General features: G+C 39.2%; 2 pseudogenes; both read right to left on the minus strand.

Annotated features, from left to right (window-relative positions):
* Positions 1-1,828: 1,828 nt before the first annotated feature.
* Positions 1,829-3,425, minus strand: LOC100439208 (ATP synthase subunit beta, mitochondrial-like; annotated as a pseudogene).
* Positions 3,426-4,311: 886 nt separating this feature from the next.
* Positions 4,312-10,270, minus strand: LOC100439580 (large ribosomal subunit protein uL3-like; annotated as a pseudogene).
* Positions 10,271-12,072: the final 1,802 nt, after the last annotated feature.

Consider the following 12,072-nt stretch of genomic DNA (forward strand, 5'->3'; position numbering starts at 1 on the left):
TCTCATCTAGCTGTTTCTTCAATATAAGTTTGTTATGATTTTGAGCCTTTGTTCTCTAATCTCAAAAGATGTGGATTCTTAATAGTTTTTGTGGTTGTATAGCGTGCTCAGCCTCTGGAATCAGACAGTCCTCAGTTCTGAATTCTAGTCATTTAAGAACTGCATGGATTTGGGCAAGCTATTTAATCTCTTCTATGTCTTCCATGCTACAGTTTCCACATCTACATAATGGGGATAGTTGTAGTACCTACCTCATAGCACTTGTGAGAAATAAATGACATTTTCCATAAAAGCATGATATACGTACAAAAACAGACATATAGACCAATGGAACAGGATATAGAACCCAGAAATAAAGCTGCACACCTACAATCATCTGATCTTCGACACTAATAAGCAATGTGGAAAGGACTACCTATTCAATAAATGGTGCTGGAATAACTGGCTAGCCATATGCAGAAGATCAAAACTGGACCCCTACCTTGCACCATATACAAAACTTAACTCAAGATGAATTAAAGACTGAAATGAAAGACCTAAAACTATAGAAACCCTAGAAGAAAACCAAGGCAATATCATTCTGGACATCAGCCTGGGCAAAAAGTTTCACTAAGTTCCCAAAAGCAATTGCAACAAAAACAAAAATTGACAAGTGGGACCGAATTAAACTAAAGAGCTTCTGCACAGCAAAAGAAACTATTAACAGATTAAACAGACAACCTACAGAATGGGAGAAAGTATTTTCAAACTATGCATCCAAGAAAGGCCTAATATCCAGAATGTATAAGGAATATAAATGTAGAATTCAACAAGTAAAAAATAAAGAACCCCATTAAAAATGGGCAAAGGTCATGAACAGACATTTCTCAAAAGGAGACATACATGTTGCAAACAAATATATGAAAAAATGCTCAACGTCACTAATTATTAGAGTAATGTAAATCAAAATCACACTCAAAACCGGCGAGAGTCATTGGTTAGAATGGCTATTATTAAAAAGACAAAAACAACAGATTTTGGCAAGGTTGTGGAGGAAAAGGACTGCTTATACACTGTGGGAATGTAAATTAGTTCAGCCATTGAGAAAAGCAGTTTGGAGATTTCTCAAAAAACTTAGAACTACTATTTAACCTAGCAGTTCCATTACTGGTATATAACCCCCAAAATAAATCATTCTACCAAAAAGACACATGAACTTGTATGTTCATCACAGTATTATTCACAATAGCAAAGACATGGAATGAACCTAGGTGCCCACCAACAATGAACTGGATAAAGAAAATGTGGTATATATACACCATGGATTGCTGCAAAGTCTTAAGAAATAATCAAATCATGTCCTTTCAGCAACATGGATGCAGCTGCAGGCCATTACCCTAAGCAAATTAATGCAGAAAGAGAAAGCTGAATACTGAATGTTCTCACTTACAAGTGGGAGCTAAACATTGAGGGCACATGGACATAAAGATAGGAACAATAGACACTGGGGATTACTAGGGGGGAAGGGTGGGATGGAGAAGAGGTTTGAAAAACACCTATTAGATACCATGCTCACTACCTGGGTGACAGGATCTTTTGTATGCCAAACCTCAGCAATATGCAATTTAGTCATGTAACAAACCTGCACATGTACATACTGAACCTAAAATGAAAGTTGGAAAAAAGCAAATGGAATAAAAATTAGTTCTAATTTGGAAATTGAAAGTTATTAATAGCATTTTCATTTTTTGAGGGGTGTATGTTTTATTGGAAACCTTAAATAATTTTCAGAAGACATCTTCAATCAAATCTCTTGTGTGGCCTACACGGAAAACTGAAGCTTTTTGGATTAGGGGCAAGGAGAGGGACAGTACAGAGGACAAGGACCCCTCACAATGAATGGCCTCCAGCTAGCTTTTGCCACAGCTTCTTCAATGGGTCCCACCATATAGAAGGCCTGTTCTGTGAGATGGTCATATTCACCTGGCAAAATCTGCTAGAATCCTTTGATGGTATCCTTCAGGGGTACCAGCTTCCTCATATGACTTGTAAAGACTTCAACGACCTGGAATAGCTGAGACAAGTAACACTATTTTCTGCGCACAGGACATGGTCAACTTGTCATCCTGAGAAAGTTCATCCATACCCAGGATGGCAATGATGCCTTGGACGGATTTGTAGTCCTGCGGGATCTTTTGCACCCCATGGGTCACATCATAATGCTCATCGCCAACAATGTTGGGATCTATGATACAAGAGGTGGAGTCTAGAGGATCCACAGTTGGATAGATGCCCAGCTTAGCAATGACATGGGATAACACAGTGGTAGCATCCAAAAGGGCAAAAGTAGTAGCAAGGGCAGGGTCAGTCAGGTCATCAGGAGGCACATAGATAACCTGTACAGAGGTGATAGATCCCTTCTTGGTGGTGGTAATTATTTCCTGCATAGTACTCATGTCAGTGGTCAGGGTAGGCTGATAGCCCACAGCAGAATGGATTCTGCCTGATAAGGCAGACACCTCTGCACCAGCCTGGGTGAAGCAAAAGATGTTATCAATAAATAGCAGTACATCTTGACCTTCTTGATCTGTGAAGTATTCAACCACAATCAGTCCAGTCAGAGCTACCTGGGCATGAACACCAGGTGGTTCAATCATTTGAGATATACCAGCACTACCTTGGAGGTGGCATGTTTTAAGTTGTTAACATCAGATCACAGAATAAATCATTGCCCTCACGGGTCCTGTCACCAACACCAGCAAACACCAAGTAACCACCATGGGCTTTGGCGACATTGACTACTAATTCCATGATCACTATAGTCTTGCCAACTACAGCACCACCAAAAAGTCAAATTTTGCCACCCTTGGCATAGGGAGCTAGTAGATCCACGACCTTGATATCAGTCACCAGAATTTCCTGCTCAACACTCATTTCCATGAACTCAGGAGCCTCAGCATGAATGGGAGCAAACTGTTTGGTTTTGATGGGATCTCTTTCATCAGGCTCCTTAATGACATTCATGATTCTGCCCGAAGTCTCAGGACCAACAGGAATTTTGATTGGTGCACCAGAATCCAGGACTTTCTGGCCTCTAACCAAGCCTTCTGTACCACCCACAGCAATGGTCCTTACTGTGCTCTCACCCAAATGCTGGGCCACCTCCAAAATCATCCTGGTCTCCCTGCCTTGCACTTCCAGGGCATTTAGGATATCCCATCAAACTGGACATCCACCACTGCATTGATGACTTCCATGATGCACCCGGTGAGAGCATCTGCCTTCAACAAAGGAGATGTTTGTACTGCATCGTCCCTGGCAGGATGAACTGCTGTGAGAATGGCACACAGTAAGAGCTGAGCTAAGGGTAGCGATGCTGAAGGACTGAGTCCCCGCAAGGCCCTAGAGACCGAGGCAGCAGGCACAGGACCCACAAGACTCAACATGGCAGAGTCCGGGTGGAGTCTAGCACTTTCAATTTTGAAAGGTGTTACATTTGTAGAAACTGCCTTTTTTCCTGCAGAAAATCTCTAAAATGTGATCAAAACAACTCTTTCTAAATTTACTTACATTTCTTTAGCTAAGCAGTGTACTATATATTCAATTTTTCAATTCAAATGCTTTGAAGAAATATGTATTTTGAGCATGTAAAAACATAGAGGTGGTTAAGAGCTTGGCATTAACTTATGATGGGTAAATGAAGAAGTGGTCAGAAATGTTTTTCAGACATTTCTAATTAAATTTGTTTTAAAAATAAACCGACTAATTTCTCTGGCCATTTCGATTTATGTTTTTTGCAGCAAATACTTATGGACTTTTATAAACCTTTTGTTATTTGTTTCCTTATTTGCTGTTACTGATCTTTTGAATATGGGTTGGGTAATTCTTTCTTATAATTGAAGTTGAATATAGAGCAGAATCCTACTGAAGAGCTTTATGATATCATGTTACACCAGATACTCAGTAAATAGCTGCATGATAATGAGTAATTATTTAAAACAGACTTTACTTTTTAGAGACACTTTAGGTTCAAAATTGAGCAGAAATTAATAGAGTTCCCTTCTATGCACAGACTCCTCCACAGTCAACATCCCATACCAGAGAGATACATTTTCTACAAATGGTGAACCTACACTGACAACATTATCTCCCAAAGTCATGGCTTACATTAGAGTTCAGACTTGGTATTATACATTCTCTAGGTTTGGATAAATATATACTGACATGCATCTACCATTGTAGTATACGGAATAATTTCGCTGACCTAAAAATCCTCTGAGCTTTGACTATTCATCCGTTTCTCACTCCTGACACCTGGTAATCACTATCTTTTTATTGTCTCCGTAGTTTTGCCTTTTCCAGCACGTCATCTGTTGGAATCATACAGTATTCAACCTTTTCATATATGCTTCTTCCACTTAGAAATATGCATTTGAAATTTCTCCAGGCCTTTTCATAGCTTGATAGCTCATTTTTTTATTGTTGAGTATATTCCATTGTCTGGATATATCACAGTTTTGCTGAAGGACATCTTGGATTTTTCCAAGTTTTGTCAATTATGAATAAAGCTGTTATAAACATCTGTGTGCAGGGTTTTTTGTGGACATGAGTTTTAAACTCATCTAGGTAAATACCAAGGACAGCAATTGCCAAATCATATGGTAAGAGTATGTTTAGTGTTTGAAGAACTGCCAAACTGTCTTCTAAGGTAGCTATACTACTTCACATTACTACCAGCAATGATTGAGAGTTTCCACTGCTCCACATACCTGTCAGCATTTGGTGCTGTCACTGTTCTGGATTTTGGTCATTCCAAGGGATGTGTAGTGGTATCCCATTGTTGTTTTAATTTGAATTTTCCTAATGACACATGATGTTGAGCATTTTTTTACATGCTTATTTGCCATCTGTATATCTTCTTTGGTGAAGTATATGTTCTTGTATTTTGCCCATTTTAAAATATTTTCGTATTATAGTAATTTAATTTTATTCCTGAATTATATTAATTTAATTTCCATTAAAACACAGGATTTAAAGTTTGTAAAATAATTTCAGCTTTTATTTTAAATTCAGGGTGTTCATGTGCAGGTTTGTTACATGGGTATGTTGCATGATGCTGAGGTTTGGGATACAATGATCGTGTCACCCAGGTAGTGAGAATAGTACCCAAGAGTTAGTTTTTCAGTCCTCATGCCCCCTGCCTTCTTTACTTGCTTCTCCAATAGTCAGTCCAGTGTCTAGTGTCTAGTCCAGTCCAGTGTTGACACCTTTATGTCCATAAGTACCCAATGTTTAGCTCCCACTTATAAGTGAGAACATGTGGTATTTGGCTTTCTGTTCCGGCATCAATTTGATTAGGATAATTATTTGATAATTTTTAAATCAGATTTTTTACTTTCTTATTTGTAAGTTATAAGAGTTATCTGCACATTTTAGATAATAGTCTTTTATTAGATATGTATTTTGCAAACATTTTCTCATAGTCTGTGGCGTGTCTGCTCATCCTCTTGGTGGTGTCTTTCACAGAGAAGTTTTAAATTTATTTTATTTTACATATATTGTTTTATTTCAATAGCTTTCAGGGTATAACTGGTTTCAGTTACATGGATGAATTGTGTAGTGATGAAGTCTGGGATTTTAGGGCACCTGTCAGCCTAGTAGTGTACATTGTAAAAGTAGTTTTCTGTTCCTTTTCCTCCTTCTACCCTCCCAACTTCTCAGTCTCCAAAGTCCATATTACCACTCTCTATGCCTTTGAATACCCATAACTTAGCTCCTACTTAAAAGTGAGAAAATGCCATATTTGGTTTTCTGTTCCTGAGTTACATCACATAGGATAATGGCCTCCAGTTCCATCCAAGTTGCTGCAAAAGAGATTCTTTCTTTCCTTTTAATGGCTGAGTAGTCTTCCGCAGTGTGTGTGGAACATTTTCTTGATGGGAACTAGGTTGATTCTATACCTTTGCAATTGTAAATTGTGCTGCAGTAAACACACATGTGCAGGTGTCTTTTTTATATAATGACTTATTTTCCTTTGGGTAGATAACCAGTAGTGGGATTGCTGGATTGAATGACAGGTCTCTTTTTAGTTCTTTGAGAAATCACCATACTGTTTTCCACAGAGGTTGTAAATACTACTTTACATTTCCATTAGCAGTGCATATATGTCCCCTTTACACTACATCCATGCCAACATCTGTTGTTTTTTGACTTTCTAATAATGGTCATTTTTGCAAGGGTAAGGTGGTATCTCATTGTAGTTTTAATTTGCATTTCTCTTATGATTAGTGATGTTGAGTATTTTTTTATACATCTGTTGGCAATTTGCATATCTTCTTTGAGAAATTTCTGTTCATGTTGTTTGCCCACTTTTTAATGGGGTTATTTGGGGTTTTCTTTCTTACTGATTTGTTTGAGTTCCTTAAAGATTCTGCATATCTGTATATTAGTCCTTGGTCAGATGCACAGTTTACAAATATTTTCTCCCATTCTGTAGGTTGCCCATTTACCCTGTTGATCACTTCTTTTGCTGTGCAGAAGCTTCCAGTTTAATTGGGTATCATTTATTTAATTTTGTTTTGTTGCATTTGCTTTTGGGGTCTTACTCATAAATTCATTGCCTAGGCAAATGTCCAGAAGAGATTTTACTAGGTTTTCTTTGGGAATTTTTATGGATTCAAGTATTAGATTTAAGTCTTTAATCTATTTTGAGTTAATTTTTGTATGTGCTGAGAGGTCAGGATCCAGTTTTATTCTCCTGCTCATGACTACCCAAGGACACTGAATCAAGTGTCCATTCTCCAGTGTATATTTTTGTGTACTTTATCAAGGACAAGCTGATTGTAGGTATTTGGCTTTATATCTAGGTTCTCTATTCTATTCTGTTGGTCTATGGGTCTACATTTATCACAGTACCATGCTGTTTTGGTTACTATATCCTTGTAGTATGATTTGAAATTGGGTAACGTGATGCTTCCAGATTTATTCTTTTTGCTTAGAATTAGTTTGGCTATTCGGGCTCTTTTTTGGATTCATTCAAACTTTAGGATTGTTTTTTCTAATTTTCTGAACAATGATGTTGGCATTTAGATAAGAATTGCATTGAGTTTGTACATTGTTTAGCACAGTATGGTCATTTTCACAATATTGATTCTTGCAATACATGAGCAGAGGATGTTTTTCAATTTGTTTGTGTCATCTATGATTTCTTCTTTTTTTTTGCCAGTGGAGAATAACTTTTATTGAGACCCCACCAGCTGCAAAATCTGTTCCTGGTACTAAATAAGCTTCTTCCTTTGCAATTTGGTCTTTCTTTAGTGGTCCCATGAATACTTTCTTTTCCTCCTTGGTCTGGAAGTGCTCATGGCCAAACTTGAATGTGGTGTCAATGAACTTAAGGTCAATCTTCTCCAGGGCCCGCTGTTTGGTCTGCACCAGCAAGGACTTGTGGAGGGTGAGCACTCACTTCTTGGTTCCCACCAAACAGCCTTTCAGCATGACAAAAGTCATTGGTTACTTCACCATAGTGGACAAAGCCACCCAGAGGGTTGATGCTCTTGTCAGACAGGTCATAGTCAGTGGAGGCATTGTCCTTGATCAGTTTGCCATCATTGATAAGGTAGCCCTGGCCAGTCTTATAGATCTTCTTGTTGATCTCAGTGCAGTGATGGTAGCCTTTCTGCCCAGTGCATGCCACAGGGAAGGCTGCATGAGCATGATGCCATGCTCTAATACAGGTCACCTTGCACAGGCCTTAGTGGGTCTTGAGGGGCAGCCTCTTGCTGTGCCAATGACTGGTGACTCCTTTGTAGCCTTTGCCTGTGGTCACCCCAGTGATGTCGATTATCTCATCCTGTCCAAACACTTGGTTCACAGGCTGCTGCTCGAGCCTCTCTTGGGCCCAGTCCAGCTTCTTGGCCATGGTGCCTCAGTTCATCTGGATCTCCATCAGGTGGGCCTTCTGGCACAGAGGAAGTGGGTGCATCTGGGTGTTGGCAATGATGTGGATGACTTGGAAGTACTTCTTCATGCTGCTGAAGTCCTTCTCCAGGTGCTTCTTGCCATCCTCATCCTGCCATTTCTTGCAGTACTTGAGAAAGGCCTTCTTCTTAGATTTACGCCAGTTCTTTTTTTTTTTTGGCTAATTATAAGTATGTTTAGAAACATTGCTTTTTTTCCATGTTCACATTTAATTCATGAACCAATTGTATTCACTCTTCACGTACATTTTCGACATTAGTATCTTTGTCATCACTAAAAGCCACTTCTCGAATCATCTAGCACAGCTTTCCGGAGCACATCATCTTCACTTCCATCTAAGTCAGTTAAGATACAGGACGTTTTGCATCGTGGATGATGCTGTCACTGGATATGATACTCCTAGCTCCAAGTACCCATTCGCTATTCATGAGCTCTGCAAACGAACCACTTAGTGTATTGTTTTTTTAATTTAATTTTATTATTATTATACCTTAAGTTTTAGGGTACATGTGCACAATGTGCAGGTTAGTTACATATATATATATGTGCCATGCTGGTGTGCTGCACCCATTAACTCGTCATTTAGCGTTAGGTATATCTCCTAATGCTATGCCTTCCCCCTCCCCCCACCCCACAACAGTCCTCAGTGTGTGATGTTCCCCTTCCTGTGTCCATGTGTCCTCATTGTTCAATTCCCACCTATGAGTGAGAATATGCGGTGTTTGGTTTTTTGTTCTTGCGATAGTTTACTGAGAATGATGATTTCCAGTTTCATCCATGTCCCTACAAAGGACATGAACTCATCATTTTTTATGGCTGCATAGTATTCCATGGTGTATATGTGCCACATTTTCTTAATCTGGTCTATCATTGTTGGACATTTGGGTTGGTTCCAAGTCTTTGCTATTGTGAATAGTACCACAATAAACATACGTGTGAATGTGTCTTTATAGCAGCATGATTTATAGTCCTTTGGGTATATACCCAGTAATGGGATGGCTGGGTCAAATGGTATTTCTAGTTCTAGATCCCTGAGGAATCGCCACACTGATTTCCACAAAGCTGGAGACATCACGCTACCTGACTTCAAACTATACTACGAGGCTACAGTAACTAAAACGGCATGGTACTGGTACCAAAACAGAGATATAGATCAATGGAACAGAACAGAGCCCTCAGAAATAACGCCGCATATCTACAACTATCTGATCTTTGACAAACCTGAGAAAAACAAGCAATGGGGAAAGGATTCCCTGTTTAATAAATGGTGCTGGGAAAACTGGCTAGCCATATGTAGAAAGCTGAAACTGGATCCCTTCCTTACACTCTACACAAAAATTAATTCAAGATGGATTAAAGACTTAAACGTTAGACCTAAAACCATAAAAACCCTAGAAGAAAACCTAGGCATTACCATTCAGGACATAGGCATGGGCAAGGACTTCATGTCTAAAACACCAAAAGCAATGGCAACAAAAACCAAAATTGACAAATGGGATCTAATTAAACTCAAGAGCTTCTGCACAGCAAAAGAAACTACCATCAGAGTGAACAGGCAACCTACAGAATGGGAGAAAATTTTCACAACCTGCTCATCTGACAAAGGGCTAATATCCAGAATCTACAATGAACGCAAACAAATTTACAAGAAAAAGACAAACAACCCCATCAAAAAGTGGGCGAAGGACATGAACAGACACTTCTCAAAAGAAGACATTTATGCAGCCAAAAAACACATGAAAAAATGCTCATCATCACTGGCCATCAGAGAAATGCAAATCAAAACCACAATGAGATACCATCTCACACCAGTTAGAATGGCAATCATGAAAAAGTCAGGAAACAACAGGTGCTGGAGAAGATGTGGAGAAATAGGAACACTTTTACACCGTTGGTGGGACTGTAAACTAGTTCAACCATTGTGGAAGTCAGTGTGGCGATTATGCCAGTTCTTATAGAGGTGCCTTTTGCACTCACTGATAATGTGCTCAGCAAAAATGGTCTTGAAGTTCTGGAGGCCTCAAGGGGTTTCCCTGTCACCCACATTGCCGACAACCACCATGGGCGGTGTCTCCACAATGGACACAGCCTCTACCACCTCCTTCTTGTTCACCTTGGATTCTGGCCTGTCGACTTCCCATATGATGTGGATCATGCCAGCCTTGAATCCCAGGAAGGCTGTGAGGTGGACCGACTTGGAAGAGTCATCCTTAGGGAAGCAATTCACCTCCCCGTGGTGCCTGCTGCTGTGCTTCTGAGGCAGGAAGTCGAGGGACCCATGTCTTGGAACAGAGTACTTCCTGTGAGACATCATACTGTCAAATCCCACCGGTAGAGTCATCTATGATTTCTTTCATCAGTGTTTTGTAATTCTCCTTGTAGAGATCTTTCACTTAATGATAATGTATATTCCTAGGTTTTTTTTTGCAGCTATTGTTAATGGGATTGAGTTATTGATTCGATTTTCAGCAGTGCTACTGATTTGTGTACATTGTTTTTGTAACCTAAGGCTTAATTGAATTCATTTATCAAATCTGGGAGTCTTTTGGAGGAGTCTTTAGGGTTTTGTAGGCATCATATCATTAGCAAGTACAGATAGTTTGACTTCAGCTTTTCAGTTGGAATCATGTTTATTTCTTCTTTTTCTTACCTGATTGCTCTGGCTAGGACTTCCAGTACTATGTCAAATAGTAGTGGTGAAAGCGGGCATCCCTGTCTTTTTCCAGTTCTTAGGGGAATGCTTTGAACTTTTCCTCCTTCATTATGAGGTTGACTGTGGGTTTGTCATATATGGCTTTTTTATTATTTTGAGATATGTTCCTTTTATGCCTAGTTTGTTAAGGGTCTTTATCATAAAGGGATGCTGAATTTTACTGAATGCATTTTCTGCATCTGCTGAGATGATCACGTGGTTTTTGTTTTTAATTCTGTTTATGTGGTGAATCACATTTACTGACTTGCATGTATTAAACCGTCCCTGCACCTCTGGATGAAACCCATTTGATCATGATGTATTATCTTTTCGATGTATTATCTTTTCAATTTATTGGATTTGGTTAGCTAGCATTTTGTTGAGAATGTTTGCATCTATGATCATCAGGGATATTGGTCTGTAGTTTTCTTTTTTTGTTATGTCTTTTCCTGGTTTTGATATCAGTTAGGGTGATACTGGCTTCATAGAATGATTTAGGGAGGATTCCCTCTTTTTTTTTTTCTTTTGGAAACAGGGTCTCACTCTGTCACCTGGGCTGGAGTGCAGTGGTATTATCTCAGCTCACTCCAGCCTCAGCCTCCCAGGCTCAAGCGATTACCATGCCTCAGCCTCCCGAGTAGCTGGGATTACAGGCATGCATGACCACACCAGGCTAATTTTTCTATTTTTTTTAAGTAGAGATGGAGTTTTGCCATGTTGGCCAGGCTGGTTTCAAACTCCTGGCCTCAAGTGATCCACCAGCCTCAGCCTCCTGAAGTGCTGGGATTACAGGTGTGAGCCACCGTGCCTGACTAGGATTCCCTCTTTCTCTATCTTTTGGAATAGTTTCAATAGGATTAGTACCAATTCTTCTTTGAATGTCTGATAGAATTCAGCTGTGAATTCACCCGGTCCTGGACTTTCTTTTGTTGCCACTGTTTTTATTACCATTTCAATCTTGCTGCTTGTTATTGGCCTGTTCAGAGTTTCTGTTTCTTCCTGGTTTAATCTAAGAGGGTTGAATATTTCCAGAAATTTATCCATCTCCTCTAGGTTTTTTAGTTTGTGCACTTAAAGGCATTCATGGTAGCCTTTAATGATCTTTTGTATTTCTGTGATATTGGTTGTTTTACTTCTCATTGAGCTTATTTGGATCATCTCCCTTCTTTTCTTGGTTAATCTTGTTAATGGTCTATCAATTTTGTTTATCTTTTCAAAGAACCAGCTTTTGTGTTTCATTTATCTTTGGTCTTGGGTTTTCTTGTTTCAATTTCATTTAGTTCTGCTCTGATATTTGTTATTTCTTTTCTTTTGCTGTGTTTAGGTTTGGTTTGTTCTTGCTTCTCAAGTTCCTTGGGGTGTGTCCTTAGATTGCATATCTGTGCTCTTTCAGACTTTTATCTCCATTGAGATGATCATAT

The sequence above is a fragment of the Pongo abelii genome, chromosome X (assembly GCF_028885655.2).
Source record: "Pongo abelii isolate AG06213 chromosome X, NHGRI_mPonAbe1-v2.0_pri, whole genome shotgun sequence".
In the NCBI taxonomy this organism is placed as follows: Eukaryota; Metazoa; Chordata; class Mammalia; order Primates; family Hominidae; genus Pongo; species Pongo abelii.